We start from the raw sequence: 21,477 nt of genomic DNA, 5'->3' as shown, positions 1-21,477 counted from the left end.
ACAAGACTCTGTCAAAAAAAAAAAAAAAAAAAAAAAAAAAAGAAAGAAAGAAAGAAACAAACAAACAAAAACCTCAGAATGATGAGTGGGAAGAAAAGTGGGGTGGGCTAGTCTGTTGGATTAGTAGGCTTACAGGGAATTTTTCTCCTTGTTTTAAATTGTTAATATTGCTGTTATTAAGTTGAGCAATAAATAATCTCTTCTAAATGTAAGCATTCCTTAGGGAAAAACAAACAAACATGCTAACCTTTCCTCTCCATCACGCTGTGGGGAAGCGTCACAGGTTCCTTAAGGAGACTATAATCAAACCACTTTTTTCTTGCTCCTCATAAGGTTTAACTAGGGGCAAAAGAGGACAAGAAAAATAATCAGAGCCATAATTGGTGGGTAGATGGAAACAGAGTCCTAGGGTTGGAAGCAATCTTGGAAATATGTTTTGCCCACCCCCTCAGCTCTTGGGCCACACCTAAACTCTTAAAGCCCTCAGGAATTTACTGTGCTGAGGACCGCCAAGGACAATGCCTAATCTGTCTTAGAAACTCATTCTAGTGTCTAAGAATACTTACTGGCAGGAAATTCAACTTTGTGAGTAAATTCGGGCTCCACTCCCATCCATTTCCTCTGGCTCTGATTTCGGGTGGAGATGGGCCACAGCTGGACACACATCCAAGCACACCCAGCAAACACACGTGAAGGTTGTTACCAAAATAGCCCCCTCCCGTCCTCACCTCAGCTTTCTCTGCTCTGGGTTAAATGATCCAGCCCCTGTATGGGTTAAATGATCCCAGAAATCTCTCCTGATCGGTTTCATTATCTGAACTTAGACCTACCTGTGCCTAATCTTCGACCAACAGTCTAGTAGGGGGTTCACCACTGGCTCTAGGGTGGCTCAACTGTGCCAGCTTGCCAGAGGTTGCCCAGGTTGTGGAACTTTTAGTGCTAAAACCGGGAAAGTCCCAGGCAAACTGTGATGAGTTGGCCTAGCTGGTTCTCTCTGGGGAAAAAAATGCAACCACCGGAGGAATGGTCTTCACTGCTAAAATGGAATGTTTTAATTAATGAAGGACATGTCATGAATGTGGAGACAGAACCATCTGAAAAGCTGCTGTGGTTTGAAGGTTCCTCCAAAACTCATGTTGAGATATAAGGGCCATCGTAACAGTATTAAGAGGTGGAGCCTCTAGAGAGGTGATTAGATCATGAGAGCTCTGCCCTCATGAGTGGATTAATGCCATTATTGAGGGAATGGTTAGTTATCACCTGAGTTGGTTCCTGATTAAAAGGATGAGTTTGGCTGGGTACAGTGGCTCACGCCTATCATCCCAGCACTTTTTGAGGCCAAGGCAGGAGGATCACTTGAGGTCAGGAGTTCAAGACCAGCCTGGCAAACATGGTGAAACCCCGCCTCTACTAAAAATACAAAAATTAGCCGGATGTGGTGGCGGGCATCTATAATCCCAGCTACTTTGGAGGCTGAGGCAGAAGAATTGCTCAAACCTGGGAAGTGGAGGTTGCAGTGAGCCAAGATTATGCCACTGCACTCCAGCCTGGGCAACAGAATGAGACTCCATCTCAAAAAAAAAAAAAAAGAATGAGTTTGGCCCAATTTGATCTCTCTGTCTTGGGTGCTCACTTGTTTTTCTGCCATGTGATGACGCAGCAAGAAGGCCCTTGCTAGATGCCAGTGCCATGCTTTTGGACTTCCCAGCCTCCAGAAATGTGAGAACAAATTTCATTTATTTATAATTTACCCAATCTCCAATATTTTGTTTTACTAAAAACAAGTAACAGAAAACAGACTAGGAAAGGGCCACGTTTGTTGTCCTATCTCAGCACAAACCCCTGTCTGGAGGGGACGAACACGATGTCTGCTTCACTGTATGCAGCCTGTACCTGTCCCCCACCACTGTCACCTGGGTGCATGGGCAGCCCTGGGGATGCAACACTTATAGCTCAAAAAAATAATCAGGTGCACAAATCTAAAGTGTGTGAGGGGGAGGAGAAACAGGACATGAAAAGAGTGGGGGGGAATGCCACAAACAAGAGAAAATAGCCTAATAGGCTGAAGCAAAAGCAAGAGGGAGAATACAGTTAGAAACATACCCAGTGAGAGGAAGAAATTGGTGAAGGAACAAACAACATGAGAAGGAAGAACATGAGAGGCACGAAGAAAAGTCTGTGTTGGTAAGAGAAGTAGAAGATACACCTGCCACGCTCGCGCCCTTTGACCACCAGGCAGAATCACTGAGGCATTGCCCAGCCCACCCCTCTTTGTATTTTCTCACACCCTTTCGAATGGTTCCAGGACCCTTGGATTTCATGGTCCAGAAAGAAAAAAGTAAAGACTAACGTAAAGCTGCAAAGAACATGAAACTTAAAAATATCTTCTCCTATGATCATTACTTCTAAAAGCAAAGGACATTGTACATCCTCAGAGGAAAGAGCATTACTTCCCAAGAAAGAAGACTGTCCGTGGCCACTAAATGCCACCCTGCACACACAACATTCTCCTCACTTCTCCTGTTTGTCAAGGAATGCTGAAAACTTTGTCACAGACTGGTGCCAGGTCTTACCCTAGCATTTGAGAGGCACTGCTTTAGGGAACCTGGGAGTTTAGCCACACAGTTCTGTAGAGAAATGGTGGCAAGCTAACATATGTCGAGCACTGACCATTGCCTGCCCCTGTACACAGTCATTATCTCCTAAAATCACCTCAATAACCCAGTTCTAATTAGTCCTCCTATTTCAAATAAGGAAATTGAGGCTCAGAGATGTTGAGAATCACACCCATAGTCAAGTGGTAGAGGAAGGTTTTAATCCAAGTCACTTGACTTCAGGGCCAACCTTTTTTTATTTTTATTTTTTATTTTTTTGAAAAAAGTCTCACTCTGTCACCCAGGCTGGAGTTCAGTGGCAAGATCTCGGCTCCCTGCAACCTCCAACTCCCAGGTTCAAGCAATTCTCGTGCCTCAGCCTCCCAAGTAGCTGGAATTACAGATGTGCACTACCACACCTGGCTGATTTTTGTATTATTTATAGAGACGGGGTTTCAGCATGTTGGCCAGGCTTTTCTCAAACTTCTCGCCTCCAGTGATCCGCGTGCCTCAGCCTCCCTAAGTGCTGGGATTACAGGTGTGAGCCACCATGCCTGGCCTCCAAACTTTTTTAAATTAAAATTTTTGGAGACAGGATTTTGCTCTGTTGCACAGGCTGGAGTGCAGTGGCATGATCACAGCTCTAAATCCTGGGCTCAAGCAATCCTCGCCTCAGCCTCCTGAGTAGTTAGGACCATAGGCCTGTGCCACCATGCCCAGGTCATTTTTTTAATTTGTAGAGGCAGGGTCTTACCATGTTGCCCAGGCTGGCCTCGAACTCCTGGCTTCAACTGATTCTCCCCACTCAGCCTCCTAAAGTGCTGGGATTACGGGTGTGAGCCATCACATCAGGCCCAAGCAAACATTTTAAACCACGATGCTTCACATTACAAAGCTGCTTCTTCACAGGAGCCTCCTGGAGTTTCTGAACAGACTGAAAAGATTTCATAAACTCTACATCCGTTTTTTGTTTGTTTGTTTGTTTGTTTGTTTGAGACACGGTCTCATTCTGTTGCCCAGGCTGTAGTGTGGTGGTGTGATCATAGCTCGCTGCAGTCTTGACTTCCTCGGGCTCCGGTGCTTCTCCCATCTGAGTAGCTGGGTCTGCAGGCACATGCCAGCATGCCTGACTAACTTTTGTATTTTTTGTAGAGATGGAGTTTTGTCATGCTGCCCAGGCTGGTCTCAAACTCCTGGTCTCAAGCAGTCCTCCCGGCCTGGCCTCCCAGAGTGCTGGGATTACAGGTGTGAGCCAACTCGCCCCCCCTCTACATCAGTTTTGGGTGTGCCGCCTACTGAAAAAATGCGAGCATCTGACTAAGACAATCTTTCCTGAATCAGAAACGCTTAAGAGATTTAAACCCCGTGATGGCTGTGTCTCTTCTGGCCTCGTCCCCAGCTGGGTTCACTGCTGGGTCTGATGCCTCTGTCCTGGCACTGTGTCAGCTCCCCACTTTATATCCAGGGTGGGGGCCTGTTCTCTCAAGCTGCTATTCCTATCTGTGTTTGTTCAGAGGCTTCCTTCCTGGCTCTCTTTTTACTTTAAGATCTTCCCTTTTCAGCAACCTTTGCCTTGATGTCTAATTCCAATTGTAACTTAAAATCAGAACCACAGAAAGATATGATCAGGTAGAAGTTGATTTCTTTTCTTTCTTTTTTTTTTTTTTTTTGAGACAGAGTTTTGCTCTTGTTGCCCAGGCTGGAGTGCAATGGCACGATCTTGGCTCACTGCAACCTCCACCTCCCGAGTTCAAGTGATTCTCCTGCCTCAGTCTCCCAAGTAATTGGGATTACAGGGATGTGCCACCACGCCCAGCTAATTTTGTGTTTTTAGTAGAGATAAGGTTTCTCCATGTTGGTCAGGCTGGACTCAAACTTCCGACCTCAGGTGATCTGCCTGCCCCAGCCCCCCGAAGTGCAGGGATTACAGGCGTGAGCCACCGTGCCCGGCGTAGAAGTTGATTTCTTATATTTCTTTACTAGAGACTTGGTTCTCGTAGGACAAATCTGTGGAAAAAAGTTGAAGCCTCTGAAATCATTCACAGAGGATTAAGTGACTGGCAAACGAGACGTTGGTCTTTCCTCCTACTGAAACCAAGGTCTTCTCAGTGTATTAATATTGTATCTATTCACCACTTGCTAATTCCGTTTTACTAGAAATCTAATAGTGAGAGAAGCTTCCACTTATGACTGTTTTATAAGCTTGAGGGACACAGAGTCCCTATTAGTTTAATGTGCTGTTGTGTGGATGTGAACATCAGAATCATGGTTAGAAGGGAATTTAAAATGTTCCCCCAACATCATTCCAGACAGATGAGAAGGCATCCTTTAAAAATTCTCCAGAGAAGAATCTTCCACAGTCAACTATTTTAGCTCATCCCAGTGTTTAATAATCCTTATTGCCAAGACATTTTTTTTCCTTTAATGCAATCCTTTCTGCTGTAGTTTAAATCCATTTCTTACAGGCACTGTTGGTGGAGCTGAAGACACCATCATCCATGCTAGTTTTTAATGCAGACCTCTTATCTGCAGAAGAAAATTCTTTAATCTTTTCCCACTTCCCAACCCTTAGAAATGAACCTTTCAGCCAGGTTGTGAACCTTTGGCTCACAACTGTTATCCCAGCACTTTGGGAGGCCAAGGTGGGTGGATCACCTGAGGTCAGGAGTTTGAGACCAGCCTGGTCAATATGGTGAAACCCCGCCTCTACTAAAAATACAAAAAAAAAAAAAAAAAAAAAAAATTTAGCTGGGTGTGGTGGCAGGCAGCTGTAATCCCAGCTACTCGGGAGGCTGAGGCAGGAGAATTGCTTGAACCTGGCAGGTGGAGGTTGCAGTGTGCCAAGATCGCGCCATTGCACTCCAGCCTGGGTGACAAGAGCAAAACTCCAACTCAAACAAAAAACAAAAGCAAAAACAACTAACCTTTCCATCCTCTTTTGTACAGCCCAGGAATTTAGAAAGGACATCAAATATATCTGGGTTAGTAATTCTCAGATCAGGTGCTTCAGAATCACCTGAGAATCGATGCAATGAGCAAGTCGCCCTCCCCAGGTATGCCCCAGCTGAATCTTTGTGGGTGCCACTCCAGAATGGATTTTAACAATCCCAGGTGATCCTGATATTGATGTTGTTTAGACAGGATCTGGGAACCCTTGACCCAGTCTAGTTTGTTCTTAGATTTGCTTATGACCTGCAAACCGACTACTTCCCACAATAGCCCACTCACTACATCCCTAAGAACAGCTTGCTCATGGCCACAGCCCTTCCAACAGAAGAAAGGGATTCCTCTTACTAAGCCAAAATTTGCCTCCTTGAAGTTTCTTTTTCTTTTTTGAGATGGAGTCTCACTCTGTCACCAAGGCTGGAGTGCAGTGATGTGATCTTGGCTCACTGCAACCTCTACCTCCCGGGTTCAAGAGATTCTTCTGCCTCAGCCTCCCGAGTAGCTGGGATTACAGGTGCGCACCTCCATGCCCGGCTAATTTTTGTATTTTAGTAGAGACAGGGTTTCACCATGTTGGTCAGGCTGGTCTTGAACTCCTGACCTCATGTGATCTGCCTGCCTCGGCTTCCCAAAGTGCTGGGATTGCAGGCGTGAGCTACTGTGCGGCCCCTTCCTTGAAGTTTCTATCATTTATATTAGATGTGGCCTCCACTACCAGAGTATTTCTAATTCTCTTCATTAATTTTTCCAACCCCAAGAATATACAAATCACATTTTTAGGCCAATATGAAAAAAAAAAAAAAAAAGAATAGGCCAGGTTTGATGGCTCACGCCTGTAATCCCAGCACTTTGGGAGACTGAGGCAGAAGGATTACTTGAGCCCAGGAATTGGAGATCAGCCAGGCATGGTGGTGCACGCCTGCAGTCCAGCTACTCGAGGCTGACGTGGGAGGATCACTTGAGCCTGGGAAATCAAGACTGCAGTGAGCCATGACTGTGCTACGGCACTCCAGCCTGGGCAACAGAGACAGCCCTGGTCACATACATGGTGAAACTTCCCATCTGTTGTCCAAAAGCTCTTGCTTACCATCAGTATATCAATGAAAAGAGTTGTCAAAGATCTAACTCAGTGGTTCTCAAACTTGAGTGTGAATCAGAACCTCCCAAAGGGCTTGTTGAAACGCAGATTGCCGGGTTCCACCCCCAGAGTATCTGATTCAGTAGGTCAGGGTGGGGACTGAGGTTTGGTTTTCTAATTAGTACCCAGGTGATGCTGTGGCTGGTGGTCCACAGACCACACTTTGAGAACCACTGGGCTAATGAATGCATGCTTCGGGCAGCATTTATTAGCCTATGGAATGAGTACCTGCTGTATCAGAATCGGGGAGGGGGGGGATCTTTAAAAATAACACATTTTTATAGGGCTTAGGAATCTGGAATTACAGCAAACTTTGCAAGTAAATCCTCTTATGGAAATCTGAGAACCCCTTGACTATGGTTTTCACAGTTTAAAGAGATTTGGATAGGCCAGCGTTTCTCAAAGTGTGGTAGCCGAATGACAACATCAGCATCACCTAGGAACTTGTTAGAAAGGCAAATGCATCTTTTCTGAACTATTTTATGTAAAAAAGAAAGAAAGAAAGAAAAAAGAAATGCAATCCATGTTTTCACAAGCCCTCTCAGTATTGTGAGGCATGCTGACCTCTGGGAGCCACCGGCACAGGCGAAGCTCAGAGAAGTGCCATCCCCTCATTATTTCCCCTGCATCTGCTTCTTCCTAGTTTGGTTTTGTATTTTTCACTAGAGAACATGTTAATTTATCTTTTGCCATTTCCTAAACTTTGAGGAGCTGCTATGCTAGCTGGGGAAGCCAGCTTCCCTACAGAAAGGTTCTGAGTTTGCAGGAACCATACCTGATTTTTTGTTTTTGTTTTTTTTCCCTAACTCTGGTAAAATATCAGTAACATAAAAGCTACCATTTTAACCATGTTAAGTGTACAGTTATGTGGCACTAAGTACATTCATTTCCTCGTGCAACTATCTCCACTATGCATTTTCTTCCCAAACTGAAACTGCGTAGCCATTCAACAGTAACTCCCTATTGAGTGCTGTGTGCTAACGGCATTCACATGGTTGTGCAACCTGTCTCCAGAATTCTTATCCTCTTGTAAACCTGCAACTCTGTGCCCGTTAAACCAGTCCCCTTTCCCTCTCCACCCAGCCCCTGGCAACCCCCGTTCTGCTTTCTATCACTATATATTATAAATTCACTACTTTGGATGCCTCATAGAAGTGGAATCATGCAGTATTTGTCCTTTTATTTCACTTAGCATAATGTCTTTAAGGTTCATCCATGTTATCGCATGTGGGAGATTTCCCTTTCTTTGTAAAAATTTTAATTGTATTTCTATACTTTAGAATCCCCTTCTTTGTAAAGGCTGACTCACACTCTGCTGTATGTATGGACCACATTTTCTTTATCTGTTCATCCATCCATGGCAGTGGCTTGTTTCTACCTTTTGACTACGGTGAATAATGCTGTTATGAACATGTGTGTACAAATACCTGAGGCTTCTTCGCAGCTTTCCTGGCTGAGTCCACTGAGATTCCTTAGACACTGCCCCATCTCTTACCTGAGCCAAATATGGGGAAGATAAGAAATTGATTAATAATCTGGTAAAGTTTAGAATTAAGTCACAGCTAGGCACATTGGCCCATGCCTGTAGTTCCAGCCTGGGAGAGGCTGAGGCAAGAGGATAGTGCATGCTTATAATCCCAGCTACTCAGGAGGCTGAGGTGGGAGGGCCTTCAGGAGCCCAGGAGTTTGAGGCTGCAAACCTCAAACTTTTACAGGGCTTTGGGGAGGAAGTGCTGCACTCCAGCCTGGACGACAGAGTGAGACCCTACCTCTAAAAAATAATGAAAATTTTAAAAATGAGAATTAAGTTACTAGTTCAGGTGTGGGTTCTGGACTGTAGATAAATGGTAAGTTTTTCTATCACCCCCAACTCTTCCTCCTGCAAACTCCCTCCTCCAAGTATATTGCACAGGAGGAGATGCATGCATGTATCATACAGTGCCAGGCTCCTAGCCCCTGGGACTCCGGCCAGCCAAGAGAAGAGCCTGATCTATGCATTGAATAACTGAACCATCATTGGAGCCCAGGATCCCTTAGTGAAGACTGGGGGTTCCCAGAACATCTCTACCCGCTCGCCCAGTGTCCAGAACTGAGCTCTACTAGCCCTTGCTGCTTACTCTGATGGTCCAAGCCGTTGCTCTCAGCATGAAGCCCTTCCTGCTGTCCCAAGGCCCAGCCTTTCAGAGTCATTCCTGACCCCTTTCCTGATCGTGCTGCCTTGCTTTTCCTGATCCTGATGGCCAGCTGGGGTTTTGCCATATAGAGACTTCCGGGGGACACTCTGGACTTCAGTTCATATTCCATGCCTCCATCCTTCAATAGCAGCAGCGCTCCTGCCTCGCCTGTCTTTGGCCTCTGGGAGCCGCGCTCAGAATTAGCACTGAGAGACCCCGGCCTGCGCCACTCTGCTGTGCATCGCGTCTGGAGCTCAGGCTGTGCAGGAAGTTGGGAAGAGGACAGAACACATACTCACTGGTTGATCTGCAGCTTCGTGGCCTTCGTGCCGGCAAGCCACAGCTGTCCAAGCAGCCCTGCGGGGCGGCAGAGGAAACTGTGAGATGCAAAGTCTTCTAGACTCAGAAGGCGCTGGGTTGGGGCCAGATGTGAGTCAAGAGATGCGGAAGATGTTTCATATTCCCCTTGATTCGCACCAGCTGTCCTGGGAACCCACAAATGGGACTGATGATGGATGTTTATTTTCCAAAGGACACTTTCCTCATTTATCTTGAATTTGTCATTTAAATTCTTTGGAGGAGAATTAAAAATCCTACTGGATAATGAAAGACAATTCCTGCCAAGTGAAGCTTACCATTCTAGAAATGATTAGCCATCCCCTTCACCCTCACCTAACCATCTAGATGTTTTGGTCCAGTCGCCAAAGCTTGGATTTGAGCTCTAGGTTGAGGATGCTATGGTCTCCTTGCATATTGAAGACTGTGCCAGTTCAGCAAGACTGACTCCCATCAGTCTTTCAGGCTCCTGTCACAGTAGGAGGAGGAATCTGGAAGACAATGTTAGGTGCTGGGATCTCTGTTGAAGTCAGTGGAGAGTTTAGAATCAAAGAATTTACCAGAATTATTCTTCTGATACTCTAGAGGATTTGCTGTATGGATATGCAATTCTAGTGTGTCATTTATAAAAACATGTTTAGTATTTTCATCTTTATAATATTTATTGAGAGCTACGCATATATAGCACTGTGATGAAACTCTTTATATAACTGACACCTCTGGTTAATATCTTTCATTGGCCACGTGAGCTTCAATTTGTATACTGTATGAAAGCAGTGAAATTTTTGACTTTCAAATACCATTCTTCAGTTGTCAGCAGGACAATAAAGTATTCAGAATTAGTTTGGTAGGCAGTGCTTACTGGGCATATTATTGCCTTTTGCTTCTCTGTTGCTACATATAACACATTAAGGAAAATTATATTTTTGGAACCCATTTTCACACACACACACACAGCCTGGAAGAGAGAAAAGAGATGGAGCTATTTTAGGATCTGTATTTTCAAAGAATAGCAACTCTCTAAGTGACAAGAGAGCAAGTAGAACCAACTTTATAATTAAAGGATGGTGTAGGTTGTAGAAAAGGGATGATACAGGTTTGGAATGATGAATAAGACAGTCCTTACTCTTAATAAGCTTGCGTTCTAGTGGAGTGTGGGAGACCAACATATCAAAATAGTAGTGACCACATGTCCCCAGTCCAAATTTGGGATATGTGGTCTCAAAAGAATGGGTGCACTTTCTGGGGACAACTGGACCACCTGTTTGAAAAGCTAGCAGATTTAGGACACGTAGTTGCTGTACTTAGAACAGAAGACGGGGTAAGAAAAGCTGTTCAGGAGGCATGTGTAGTTGCTACGCAGCTTTTGGGAGGAAGGGCTCGCAGCATCACACTCTCCTTCAGGCTCCACGATGCAGCTAGTTCAGCGCCTACTTCCGGACCGTCTACCCTTTGCAGATACTAAACTAATAGTTGTTGTGCCATGCTCCAGAGCAGCTCCACACTTTCCTTTAAACCAGTCCCATGCGTGTGTGAGCTGGCCGTCTGGGCTTGGGTCTTGAAGAAACTTCCCTCTTTGGGTTCATACATGTGTGTGCAAGGACGCTGTCGGGGTGAAGAGGCTCCGACACTTTAGGGTGGCATCAGGGGCACAGGCTCTCCCCTAAATTCAACTTCAGAAATACAGATTTAAAACAATTCTTTTGAGAAGTATTGCATATCTATAAACTAAAAAAAAGGAGAAGAAAAAGAAAAGAAAGAAAAAAATCCATTTGGCATGAAGGGGACTGAATATTCATCTATTGCTAGTGGTACTAACAATAGGTGTATTCTATCTTTTTTTTTTTTTTTTTTTTTTTTTTTTGAGACAGAGTCTCACTCTATTGCCCAGGCTGGAGTGTAGTGGTGCGCTGTTGGCTCACTGCAACCTCCAACCCTTGGGTTCAAGCAATTCTCCTGCCTCAGCCTCCTGAGTAGCTGGGATTACAGGCATGTGCCACCATGCCTGGCTAATTTTGTATTTTTAGTAGAGACAAGGTTTCATCATGTTGGCCAGGCTGGTCTTGAACTCCTGATCTTAGGTGATCCACCCGCCTCAGCCTCCCAAAGTGCCGGGATTATAGGCATGAGCCACCATGCCTGGCTTGTGTATTCTTATAGAAAAGGAATCTGGCACTACGTGAGAGGGTATCAAACACTTTAGACCCTTTGATCCAATAGTTCAACTTGGGAAAACGTACCTCAAAATGAAAACATAAAACATTGATTTTCTCTTCTACAAAAAAATCAATTATAGCACTGTAAAATGAACAATGGGAAACAACCAATACTCCACAATGCAAAAACATTAATTAATAAAATCTTTTTAGCCCCTAGATATTGTGAGAGTACACCAGTAAATGAGAATGTGTAAATGAAATATTTAGTGAAGAAAAGTAGAACATGAAGTTATATGTACATACTGATTACAGCTTTGTAAGCCAATGGACATACCAATATATATCCGAAGAGACTTTTTAGGAAAGGAATCACTGTTTAGTGTTTATGAGATTTTTCTGTAAGTTGTTGGCATTGATATTTTTTTTAGGAAGGAAGAGTGAGTATGGCAGGGGTGTTATTTGAACTATTGAGGTTTGAATCTCACTGAGTTTTTTGTTGGTTTATGTTATTGAGAGGCATGGTGCAAGTAATTTGTGACTAAGAGTGAAAGGATAATATTTTAATATTTTAATAAACTACAGGTGATTCAACGTTGTCTCTACAATGAAGTCACTACCACACGCTTGCATTTTGAGATGCTTTCTTTAGTGGCGGCAGAAGGGACAGAGCCCCTTGCCACCTTGTAGTTATTATTGGCTCCTGGTCCTGCGAGTGTGAATGTCAGCTGCCATTCACATGAGGGAAGTTGGAACTGACGAACTGTCGTGATGTGTATGACAGTCTTGTTCCCTAATCATTCATACCATGCCACCTGATCTCTTCAGTCTCAGAAATAACTACATTTCCTCTTTCCATCTCATGCGAAAGCCTGCCCACTGGAGTAGGCAGAAGAGTAGGTCCTTCCTACTCTTCTCAGTAGGAAGGCTTCTCAGCTAAGAGGAGAGGAAGGCTTCTCAGCTAAGATCCCCAAAGGAGCGGTGCCCAGGTGTTCTCTGCAGCTTCCCCATCTCAACGACCTCCTAGTTCTGACATCCAGTAAACGCTTTCCTTGAGCTCTCTGCAGCATTGCATGCTGGGACAACTCGTCTCCTTGAAACTTTCCTTGGGGTTATGCCCGACCCTAGCACTTAGGAGAAGCTTGTACAGATCAGGCAGAAAAGGGCTTCCCCTCCGTGGAAGGCCGGCGCTTCTGTACTCCCTCGGGGCCACCCTGATCCCATGCAGAGAACAGAGTAGAGAGGCAGGGCTCAACCCCCCGTGGGGCTGCTTCCCTGCCAGTCTGCCTGGCATCCTAACTCCATAAGGTGGCAGCAGGGAAGGAGACTTCTGAAAGCAAGAAGCCTCCAGAAACAGCCAGACCCAGCCAGACCCAGACCCAGAATTGAGAGTGGGTCTAGGAACCACTCCTCTGTGCACGTAAGCTGCAGCCAGGCCATTCGGAAGGAAGTGAGGACATTTCCCTCTGGAATCGCCTAGCTTCTGTCAGCTCTGTGTGACATGGATGGAAATACATCCCACTTGCCTTGCTAGCGAAACTCCCCACCCCTGCAGAGTCAGCTGCGGGAACGGAGGCAGCCAGGATGGTGACGCAGGATGGAGGGCGGCCTCCCCCACTCCACGGAGGGCCACAGGAGCCAGTGGGCAGCAGATCTTTAGCCTGTAAAGGAGAAAGCAGCCAACCCGAGCCAGGTTGGGCCTCCCCAGCAACACCCTGGCTCGTGGTTCTGTCCCGCAGTCAGAGGCTGGTCCCTGACTTCCCTGGTTTTGTGTGATAACCTAAGTATGAACAGGCAGGCCCTGACTGCTATGGACAGGGACACAGGGAGACCCTGGCTGTCCTCCCCAAGTCCTGTGGCTGGTGGTGGCAGAGAAGCCGCTGACCCACAGATTCCCCTGTTACAGCCCCTGGAGGGGTGGCCGCTCGCACTCTTGCGTGCAACTCTCCCCGAAGGCTTGTCTGTTTTCAATGAGAGACTCCTTTCTGGGTTTCCCGTCTTAATCCTTCACCTGCAGGAATGCACTGGTCAGCTTTTCCCACGAAGCCTAAGTCTCTGTGGCTTTAGAGTTGGACGTCGTGGTGGTGGTCTCAAGGCACACCCAGGGCAGGAGACTGAGAAGGGGAGGTGGAGAGGGGTGTGTGTGCAGGCTCTGGTGGAGCGTAGGGTTCAGGACACAGCCTGACCCGATCCTGTCGCCGGGGCAGGAACGTGAGCCCTGGCAGCGGCAGGCCCAGTGGGTCTTGAGGGGAACAACACCTGAGCCCCTCACAGGCCACTAATGGGCTCCTTGGAACTGAAGAAAGAGTAAGAAAGTCACTTCTGCCACGTGTGAACGAGCAGGGCCAGCAGCCTCAGAGCAGGCGCTGGCGAGTGGCTTTCCTGCTCCCCTTCACCTGCTGATGGGAGCCTTTCCCAGCTGCTGGAGCCGGGAATCGGCTGCAGGTGGGTCCTGTCTGCAGACTGCAGGGATGGCAGTGGAGGGACTGGGCTCCCTACACTAAGGCAGCGGCTGCCCCTGTGACACTGACCGGTGAAAAAGGCTAGAGAATCCCCAGGTCTCAGGGCAGAGCCTGACTTGGGCAATTAGCCCATCCCCCCACACAGCCGGTTTCCACCTCCTCACTTTCTGTCTTTCTCTGCCTGTGACTTCTCTCCCCCGCATTCACGGCCTTATACCACCTTTCTAGGTCCTCTCCTGTTCTTTCTTTTTCGCTCCATGACCCTTTGCTCTTTCTCCCTCCTCCTCTTCTCTGATGCCCTCAGCTCCTGGTTCTAACTAAATAGAATGTGCTGCTTGTAGCCTAATGATATCCAGCCCCAGGGATTTGACAAAACACAAAACAGAAACAAACACCAGCCCGCCCAATCCCAAATCCCACCATCGCCACCCCACAGCTGTGCTCACGGACTACCACGGCGGCGAACAGCTGCCTCCGATCTGCTGTCGCTCCCTCTTTTCCAAATGACATCTTCCAATATCAAAGACACTGCCAGCTGTCAAAATAAGGCTTCATATTTTCACATATAGGACAATTACTGCTGAAAACAGATTATGCAAACATACAAACAAGTGAAGTGGAGGAAGGGGAGGCTGACGGGTTGCTTCCTCCAAATTCATCCTTTTTACAGAAGCAGGGACTGAAATGACCTCCACGTCCTTAGAATAGCAACTGACAAGCACATCCTCCCAGTCATAAAGCTTGCATCAAAGGAAACTAGGAAAAGGGATAAGAGTTTGATCTCTGGAGGAGAAAGACAGGGGAGGATGCAAAGTGCTTGAGACAAAGAGAAGGCAAAGCCTGGGAGTTAATTATTCGTTCTGCACCCCCCCCGCCCCCCCCAACCCCAACATAACGATGCGTAATGAGCATGGAAGACAGCAAAGTGAATTTCTAACAAAGAAAATGAGGCAGCAAAGACAGGGCAACCCAGGGAAACTGGAGGAATAAGTAGGGTGACCTTCCTCTGCATTTCTTAAGGTTGTCCTCCCTTCCTTGAGAAATACCACGAATGTACCCAGCTCCCTGCTAAAATGACAAACAGCTGTTAACATCAAACTAAAGGCCGGGAATAGGACTGGAAGTTAGGGAATGAAAGTTCTTAGTCTTGCCCTGTAATCCTGAACAGATAACTAAATGTTCTGTCTCTGTTTCCCCATTTATGAGGTGGAATCCTAAAACCAGACCCCAGGATTGTGTTGAGGATCAAATGACATCATGGTTGGGAACACAGTGTGTGTCCCTCAAGGAGCCCTCCATGGGGGCGAGTGGTACTGTGTATGAAAATGCCAACCCATTGGCAGCTTGCTGAAATGACTGTGTTTATTTTTAAATGCCATTGAATTTCATATAACATAATGATAGTCTGCAGTGTGTGTTCACAGCGCCTGCCCCACCCACAACTTCTACAATGAAGCCGTCCAGCCCACAGTCATGCAACAAGGTCAAAATCAGATCAAGATGGGGAAAGTGCTCAGCTGCCCAACTCTAAGGGGTGGGGGGGACCTTGCCACCCTCGGCAATGAAGGCCTTGGGGCTTTGGTCTTTTGAGCCCAGTTGTAGCTATTGAGAGCCGGCACCTCCGAAGCTGTGGTGACCCAGATGCACAGAGAAACAAAATCACTGATCTCTAAGCCAAGAGATCCCAGAGTGGGAATTGATGGGCAGCCCCCAAGGGTTCTGCAGGAAGTGTATCACCATAAAAATCCCAGCCTAGGCTTGGCGCAGTGGCTCACACCTCTAATCCCAGCACTTTAGGAGACCAAAGTGGGTGGATCACCTGATGTACGTCAGGAGTTCGAAACAAGCCTGGCCAACATGGTGAAAACCTGTCTCTACTAAAAATAGAAAAATTAGCCGGGTGTAGTGGTAGGCGCTTGTAATCCCAGCTACTCAGGAGGCTGAGGCAGGAGAATCTCTTGAACCCAGGAGGCAGAGGTTGCAGTGAGCTGAGATCACACCACTGCACTCCAGCCTGGGCAACATGAACGAAACTCTGTCTCAAAAAAAAAAAAAAAAAAAAAAAAAAATTCCCAGCCTAATAAAAAGAGACATGTCACCCTCAAACTAAGACTGCAGGTAGTTTTGGTTCCGCATTAATCCTCAGTTGTTTTGTTTTGTTTTGTTTTTTGAGACGGAGTTTCGCTCTTGTTGCCCAGGCTGGAGTGTAGTGGCGCGAGCTCGGCTCACTGCAACCTTTGTCTCCCGGGTTCAAGCCATTCTCTTGCCTCAGCCTCCCAAGTAGCTGGGATCACAGACGTGCATCACCACGCCCAACTAATTTTTGTATTTGTAGTAGAGATGGGGTTTCAGCATGTTGGCCAGGCTGCTCTCAGACTCCTGACCCTCAGGTGATCCATTCGCCTTGGCCTCCCAAAGTGGCTGCAATTACAGCCGTGAGCCAATGCACCCAGCCATTTTTTTTTTTTTTTTTTTTTTTTTTTGAGACTGAGTTTCACTCTTGTTGCCCAGGTTGGAGTGCAATGGTGTGATCTCGGCTCACTGCAACCTACGCCTCCCAGGTTCAAGCTATTCTCCTGCCTCAGCCTCCCAAGTAGCTGGGACTAAAGGTGAGCACCACACCCAGTTAATTTTTGTATTTTTAGTAGAGATGGGGTATCACCATATTGGTCAGGCTGGTCTCGAACTTCTGACCTCAGGTGATCCACCTGACTCAGCCTCCCAAAATGCTGGGATTACAGGTGTGAGTCACCATGCCCAGCCTAATCCTGAGATTTTGTAACACATCTGGAAAGCCAGTTGGCTTCACCTTTGATAAGGGCACCAGCAGACATGTGGCTGAATCCTCCCAGCAGACAGAAACTCTGGAAGTCAGATTCAGCAACCACAGAACTCACTTTAGTGCAAAGAAGTCAGGTCACATGGGGATCCCCAAATTCTCCCACCACCCATAGGTGGTCAGTGTAATGATGATGGTCCCACATCGTGAGGCTAGGAGAATGTCTGTAGGCTCAGGGCAGACTGGGGACAAGTTACCAAGAATAATGCTGCCCCTGCCACTGCTGCAATGTGTCGGTCCAGGACTCAAGTGGAGGAATTTCATGCAGGAATTCCATTTTTTTTCCACCATCATATAGAATTTATATCGGCGGTGGTTACATTAACCATTTATTACAAGGATTGCAAAATGCAGAGAACTATCTAGAAAGGATCTCAACCTAACCAAGGGAGAAAGAGACTCTGATGAGCAAGTGGTTTCCGAAGTGGCCCTACCCTATTGTTTCTGGGGCAGTACCTGGATGTGGCTTTGGAGGAGGTGGAAACACTTCAGACCTTGCGTTTTCATAGCTGGAGGGTATTAGGTGGACACATATTGGAAACCGTATCCTGGAAGGTGAGTTCACGGAGCCTCTTAGATCCATGCCTTTGCTAAGTGAAGCGAGCTGTCCCACTTTCAGCTATGGTGTATCACACAAGAGACACCCTCCCCCAGCTGATTAGAACAGAAGTGACCCAATCCAAAGGGAAGCCAGCCACAAGATGGTCACTGTTATGGGTTGAATATGTTGAAGTCCTGACCCCCTAAATCTGTAAATGTGACCTTATCTGGACATATGGAAAATTCTTTTACAGGTTTCAGAGGGAGCATGGCCCTGCTGCCACCTTGATTTTGGACTTCCAGCCTGCAGAACTGTGAGGCAATACATCTGTATTGTTTTAAGCCAGCCCGCCTATGGTAATGAATACAGCCAGGTACACACCTACAATGTGGCCCAGTTCCAAAAGCTAAGGAGACCTGTTATGGGTTGAATCGTGTCCTTCAAATTCATATGTCCTAACCCCCTGTACCTCCAATTTGACCTTATTTGGAAATAGGGTCGTTGCAGATGTAAATAAGATGAGGTTATATTGGACTAGGGTGGCCCCAATCCAAATATGATGGATGTCCTTCTAAAAGGGGAACAGAGACAGACACAGGGAGAATGTCAAGTGAAGAGGAAGCCAGAGGTCAGGGTCATGCATTGCAAGCCGGGGAATGCCAAAGATCGCCTGCAAAGCACCGGAAGCTGGGGGGAGGCTGGAACAGAAGCCCGGGCCCGCCCTCAGGAGGAGCCAGCCCCACCGTCACCTTGATCTTGCACCGCGGCCTCCAGAACTACTAGGCTGCTGTTAAGCTGCCCCGTTGGTGGGACCTTTATTACAGCAGCCCTAGAGAGCGAATGCAGAGCTAGCGCAGGGCTCCCTCCTGGAAACTGAGCTAAGAAATACCACGAGAAGGAGGCAGTGTCCGATGAAGGGTAATCGGAGAGATCTGGAGACAGCACCATGGCCGCATCGGTACCCAGCAGTAGGCAGAGGAGGGAGGGGCACGCATGGGAGGATGTCCAGGGGGAAGCAGAGACTCCTGAAGGAACGCCCCTGGCCTGTCCGCAGAGCCCTTCCCACCCTGAAGGCATCCCCTCCAGCCATCACTCATCATTCCCTGAGCTTGCTTGCTTGCTTGCTTTCTTTCTTTCTTTCTTTCTTTCTTTCTTTCTTTCTTTCTTTCTTTCTTTCTTTTTTTAGAGGCAGGGTGTCACTCTGTCATCCAGGCTGAAGTGCAGTGGCCCAGTCGTAGCTCATTGCAGCTTCAAATTCCTTTGCTTAAGCGATCCTCCTGCCTTAGCCTTCGGTGTAGCTGAGACTATAGGCACGTGCCACCATGCCCAGCTAATTTTTTAAAATAATTTTTGTACAGACAGGATCTCCCTATGTTTCCCAGGCTAGTCTCAAACTCCTGATCTCAACGATCCTCTTGCCTTGGCCTCCCAAAATGCTGGCACTACAGGTGCATGTCACTGCACCTGGCCGCCACCGCCACCTCCTGCTCCTCCCCCTTTTTCTCCTCCTCCTCCTTTTTTTTTTTTTTAGTAACTTAAGCCTCTTGCTATGAAAAGAGCCTAACTAGAGCAAGTAGCATGGGCCCTATTGGCTCAGGAAATGCTAATATTCTATGGGTAATGGGAATCTGGTGATATAACAACTCTCCAGAAATTGGGCCTTCTGTGTTGTTATCCAACACAAAAGAGTACAGCTTTCTCAGGATCTCCAGCCCGAGTACCTTGCAACACCCTAATGAGCGCGCTCACTGCTTTACTTTGATGTTCCTTATTCCTGTTATCATTAATAAGATTAAGGGCTTCTTTTATCGTGGCTACTGCTGGAGACTTTCCATATTTTCTAAGCTGAAAAGGGGGAAGGAGGGGTAGAGGGAGAGCAAATGGATCGTTTCCTTTTCAGGGAGAGAATGGGGCTTGAAACAGTCGCTGAGTCTTCCTAGCATTAAATGAGAAGAGAAAACGCCAGGTCCTCCTGGGGGACCTAGAGGAGGGCACTTTTGGCCAGTGAGCTATTTCAAGGTTCTGCCAATTCCCCAAGGGGTATTTGCAGCAAGACCTTGCCAGAACCCTCTAGAGCCTCCTAGAATGCTGCCTGTTCCCCATCCCCATCCCCTACCAGCTAAACCCTGGTGCTTTGTGGGAGTGACTGACTTCTGAGGATCCAATAATGACTCCCAGAACTCTGGCCATTGGACAAATGCCCCTACGCTCTGTTCACAGGCATAAGTCAGTGTTTAGAGTTGGGAATGGTTGTTTATTTGGAGATGAGGACTTTCCCATGAGGTTGTGGGGGTGGAGAGAGCAGGGGCCTAGAAATTCTAGATCCACCACAGGCCAGGCCTGGCTTTTTAGAGTTGTATTAGGTGAGTACAAAAGAGGAGCCCCTGGGAGCTTCCCAGACAGGGCTAAACAGTTGGATTGATGACACACTTCCATAGGGCTCACTAGCAGGCTGGTGACCTACTTAGCGCTGTGTGGGGCAGCGGGGTGCACCTTTATGAGCCCTAAATAGGGACTGAGCAGCACAGGAACGCAAGGCCACTGGCTCCCTACTGACGAGTCTGGCCCCACACACTTCAATCCTAATACATTCTCCTTTGTCCTGGTGTCCAGGCAACCACCGAGGGAGATTGCTGACCAAGCCTTGAGATGCCGCAGTGGTGGCGTAGTCACTTGGTTCTTCAAAACTGGTTGCTGTGAGTGCAGGTCATATCAGGGCTTCCGTACCACTTCCATCGCAGCCCACTTGCAGCTCACCTCAGTTCCAGGAGAGAAGGGGGATGCGGCCGGGCACAGTGGTTCACGCCTGTAATCCTAGCACTTTGAGAGGCCAAGGTGGGTGGATCATTTGAGGTCAGGAGTTTGAGACCAGCCTAGCCAACATGGTGAAACCCCGTCTCTACTAAAAATACAAAAATTAGCCAGGCGTGGTGGCAGGTGCCTGTAATCCCAGCTACTTGGGAGGCTGAGGCAGGAGAACCACTTGAACCCAGGAGGCAGAGGTTGCAGTGAGCCGAGATTGCTCCATTGCACTCCAGCCTGGGGCACAAGAGCAAAACTCCATCTCAAAAAAGAAAAAAGAAAAAGAAAAAAAGAAAAGAGGAATGCAAGTGAGATGTGGGGGCCCTCGGGCAGGGGGTTTAACCTGGGGGCTTTGGATGGGTTTCTCAGAGTTCAAGACCCCTAGAAATGCCAGGCAACACCTTGTGGACACGTGCATTTATCTTGAAGATATCTGTGACCTCCAAAGGGTTAAAACTACTGACATACATGTCTCCTTGATAGAAACAGCAAGCAGATGGGGCTCCCAGGGGTCTGTGGGTGGGAGTTAGGCATGCATGTGGCTCCTGCAGTTCCTGGCTGCTGTGTTAGCAGCTTGGAGTTGCCATCAGAATTGCATCTCATTGCAAATTAAAGGGCAGATTAAAAAAAAAAAATCGCGTCCCTGTCACTGAGCAGTTTTGTGACCCTGAATGAGTTTCTGACCCTCTTTGAAGTAGGACAAACGTGTTCACTTGATGTTGAAGATCAAACTCCTTCCCCTGGAGCACAGTCTTTTGTGGCTTGTACTTCTTCTTCGTTCTTCTTTCCTCTTCTTCGTTCTTCTTTCCTCTTCTTCCTTCTCCCTTCTCCCTTCTCCTTCTTCCTTCTTCCTTCTTCCTTCTCCCTTCTCCCTTCTCCCTTCTTTCTCCTTCTCCTTCTCCTTCTCCTTCTCCTTCTCCTTCTCCTCCTTCTTCTTCTTCTTTTTTGAGACGGAGTCTCGCTCTGTCGCCCAGGCTGGAGTGCAGTGGCGTGATCTCAGCTCACTGCAAGCTCCGCCTCCGGGTTCACGCCATTCTCCTGCCTCAGCCTCCCGAGTAGCTGGGACTACAGGCGCCGCCACCACGCCCGGCTAATTTTTTGTATTTTTTAGTAGAGACGGGGTTTCACCGTGTTAGCCAGGATGGTCTCGATCTCCTGACCTCGTGATCCGCCCGTCTCGGCCCCCAAAGTGCTGGGATTACAGGTGTGAGCCACCGTGCCCGGCTTCTTTTTTTTTTAGACCGATTTTCACTCTGTTTCCCAGGCTGGAGTGCAGTGGCGCGATCTCGGCTCACTGCAATCTCCGCCTCCCGGGTTCAAACAGTTCTCCTGCCTGAGCCTCCCAACTAGCTGGGACTACAGCCGCCCGCCACCACGCCCGGCTAATTTTTTTTGTATTTTAGTAGAGATGGGTTTTCACCATGTTGCCCAGGCTGGTCTTGAACTCCTGAGCTCAGGCAATTCGCCCGCCTCAGCCTCCCAAAGTGCT

Source organism: Theropithecus gelada, chromosome 18 (genome assembly GCF_003255815.1).
Source record: "Theropithecus gelada isolate Dixy chromosome 18, Tgel_1.0, whole genome shotgun sequence".
In the NCBI taxonomy this organism is placed as follows: domain Eukaryota; kingdom Metazoa; phylum Chordata; class Mammalia; order Primates; family Cercopithecidae; genus Theropithecus; species Theropithecus gelada.
The sequence above is the reverse complement of the archived record's forward strand: the minus strand, read 5'-3'. Positions refer to the sequence as shown.